General features: G+C 38.9%; 1 non-coding gene across 1 annotated transcript; it reads right to left on the reverse strand.

Annotated features, from left to right (window-relative positions):
- Nucleotides 1–915: 915 nt before the first annotated feature.
- On the reverse strand, nucleotides 916–1,022 carry LOC141619440 (small nucleolar RNA R71). The gene has a single exon (XR_012531705.1). It is a non-coding gene; the product is annotated as a small nucleolar RNA R71 (small nucleolar RNA).
- Between the last annotated feature and the right edge of the window lie 2,723 nt (nucleotides 1,023–3,745).

Consider the following 3,745-nt stretch of genomic DNA (forward strand, 5'->3'; position numbering starts at 1 on the left):
CATTTATTTTATTGCTTTAGTTTAGAACAAAAATCAAACAAACCCCATTTGGTTACTTAGACAGACTTAATTTGACAAGTAGAACTCTAAAAGCCTCCCTGTGGATACGATCCTGACTTCCCTAGCTATATTAGTTGGAGACCAGTTGGTTTATTTTTGATAGGTTGCGACAGCCGTATCAGTGTGCGATAGCCTATCAAATTTTGGCGTCGTTGCCGGGGAGAACAGTTTTATTGCGTTTAGAATTGTTGATTTCTATCTTGTTTTCTTTTGTCTTGAGGAACACTTGTTCCTTGAGACCTTTACTTACAAGTTTCTTGAGATTTGAGTCTTACGCCCATGTCCTCTCGTACCGGATAATTGATTCCCTTTGATCTGGAGGCCGAGAGAACGTTCCGTAGCCGACTCAATTATTTCAAGGAGCTTGACGCATCTTCTAGTCCTAGTGGTTTGGGTCGCATTCGTACCAATTACCTAATCCGTGACGAGGAAGAAGGTTCTAGTTCATCATCTCCACCGCCACCACCATCTCCAATCAAAAAGATGGTAAAGCTTTCTGATCATTCCAAACCCATCGCGACTACGCTTCTGAGGGGTATCACTACTACCCAAATAGGAGCCGCGGATTTCGAGATCAAACCGGCTTTCATTAACCTTGTGGAGAGGAGGAAATTTGGGGGAAATCCTTTGGAGGATTCCAATTTGCATGTGCAAAATTTTTGTGACTATTGCTCCATGATTAGGCAAACATGAGTCACACAAGCTCAAATAAGGGAGATACTCTTCCCTTTCTCATTGAAGGACAAGGCTAAACTATGGATCAATAGCCTTGATAGAGAAGCCATGGGGATCACCAATTGGGAGACTTTGGCTCTTGCTTTTTACCAAAAGTATTTCCCACTGGAGAAAACTCCAACTTTGAGGAGCCAAATCACGGGGTTCCGCCAACAAGCACTAGAGAGCCTTTATGAAGCTTGGGAGAGATACATGGATTTGAAAAGACAATGCCCACATCATGGGTTGGATCTTTGGTTTCTTGCTATAACATTTTACAATGGATGTTGTGCCGAGTCCCAACGAGTTCTTGATTCCGCCAACAACGGGCGGTTTGATCAAATTGACACCGATATTGCTCATGCCACAATTGAATCCATTGCGATCCATGATGCTCAATATGTCAATTCCTGGAGTGCACCAATCAAGGGTAAGGAGAAATCTTCTGATACTTCCGTTTTGAAGGCTCAAATTGCCTTGCTCCAACAACAATTGGCGGATCAAAATGTAAGTTCATCTCTTGAACAAGTTAATGTAATGTCTACTACTAGTCAAATACTTATTTGTGAAGGATGTGGAGGTCGGGGACATTACCACGCTCAATGCCAAGACGCTATTGAGGAGGTAAATGCGTTTTAAAGCTTTAGACAAAGTTCATTTCAACCGGGTACTTTTTCAAATACTTACAATCCCAACACAAAGTTCCACCCGAATTTGTCTTATAAAGGCAATAATGTGCTAAATCCTCAACCAAAAAATAACTTTGTGCCCCAACAACCACAAAACAATTTTGTGCCTCAACAACAACAAAATACTCACATTCCACCACGACAAAGGTTCAATTATCCACCGGGCTATCAAAATCAAAGCCAAAATAAAAATCAAAGGCCACCTCAACAAAACTTCCAACAAAATTTTCAACAAGGCCAACATTCAAATGCCCAACAAAATAAATAAGGGGGGAGCAAACTTGAAGCCTTGGTTGATAAAATGGCTAAGACTCAAGCCGAATTGTTGGCTCAAATGCAAAAGAATGATCAAGACCACAATGCCGCTATCAAGATGTTAGAAAATCAAATAGCTCAACTAGCCTCATGCAACTCTCAAAGAAGAACGGGTCAACTACCACCCCAAGGTGAGCAACCACATGACAACGTCATTGCTATTACCTTGAGAAGTGGTACAAAATTTGATGAGCACCCTACGCCCAAAGAAAGTGAGGAGGCACTTGTTGAAATGGAGGTTTCTCCTAATACAAAGAAAGGTGAAGTTATTGCCAAGAAAGTGGATGAACCAATTGTTGTTGAGAAAGTGAAGGAGGTGGAGGATGCTCATCCAAAGAAAGATGTTGAAGTTAGAGTGCCGAAAAAAGTCAAAGTGCCTTTCCCTCATCGATTGGCCAAGTGGCGCCGTCGTCGGGGAGGCGACAGCCTTCGGGTTCATACCTGCAAATAATACAAGACAAACCAAAGTAGACTATTCGGAGGATATTTGTAGCTTAATACTACGAATTATGCGTAGAAATGCGTGCAAAACTAGTACAAAAAGTCTATATAAAACGCACGCATCAAACTTCCCCAAACCAAACCTTTGCTTGTCCCCAAGGAAACTAAATGCAACTAACTAGTGGAACGGAGTGAAACTCTGAGCTAGCTACAAATCGTCCACCTAAACCAATTTAATGCAATAAATCAACAAAATAGCAACAGTGTGAGATCCAAACGAGTTATAAGGATGTTTATAAATATAGCTGAATCGTCGACCTTGCAGGACCTTCAAAATTGGACTCTCACGGGTCACTCTCTCTCAATGAAGCAAAGGGTAAGCATATAAATGTAAGAGAGTAAGAAATATAGTCGCTCACCTAGACTACGACCTACATAAACATGCATGCATTCTAATATGATAAACAATTCTAGCTACCGTACACATCCATTCCATCCAATTAAGGTCCTGTCACATGTCGAATGCTTACAATAGTATGGAAAGGTGAGGTAATGGGTAAGAAGAGGCAAAACATTTTGGATATGTGGAGGCATAAGTCAAGCTAGTAACCTAAACAAAAACAATAATACAACATCCCGCTTCAAAACCATCAAAATTAAGCACAAATGCCTTTATTTGGCAAACAACTCACTCAACCAAAATATTAAACTCCTCATATAGTAGAATTAGCAACATAGGAGTAGAATAAACTTATTTCTTTTTTTTCTTCTTCTTTTTTCAATTCTTTTCTTTCCCCCGTTTTTTTTTTCTTTTTTCTCATTTTTTTTCTTTTGGACTTTTCTTTTTTTCCAACATTCTCCTTTTCCAAAACTACCGACTCCCAACTTTACAGTGCAAACCAAATTTGACACAATAAATGATATACCCGCAAAACAAACGCTAAACTAGCTTGACAAGGCAGGCTATGTTTGGATGTAGTTAAGGGTACAAAAGGCAAATTTGGCTAATGTGGAGTTAATCGGTAACAATGAAATAAAGGGGTATGTAAGCACCTCTCCTACATATGACACCGGCCACTAACCCGAATGTATGCAGGCAATAAGAAATCGAATTTCATACTTATGCAATTTAATGTTACATTTATGCAAGGAGTAACTACTCACAATCCTACATGAACTGGTCAGGGATGACACCAGTTTATTAAGCTCTAATTCCTTAGAATTTATAAGTAGGTTGCCAAAATTCCAAGTCTAGTCTATTCGTTCAGCTAATTTAAATAAAAACTCGTAGATTATGCAAAAGACGTACTAAAAGATGTTAGTTTATGCAAGGCTAAGCAAAATGACTAAGTGTAGTGCAATTTCATCATTGAAATCTACCGTTCCGACTGAACCTAAATGCAAAAATAAACGTGAATTTTTTATTTTTTAATTTTTTTTTTTTAATTTCTTATGGTTTTTGATTTTTTTTGAAATGAAATAACAATGCATACGGAAATGCAATAAACGTGAAACATAAATGAAAT

The sequence above is a fragment of the Silene latifolia genome, chromosome 1 (assembly GCF_048544455.1).
Source record: "Silene latifolia isolate original U9 population chromosome 1, ASM4854445v1, whole genome shotgun sequence".
Classification (NCBI taxonomy): domain Eukaryota; kingdom Viridiplantae; phylum Streptophyta; class Magnoliopsida; order Caryophyllales; family Caryophyllaceae; genus Silene; species Silene latifolia.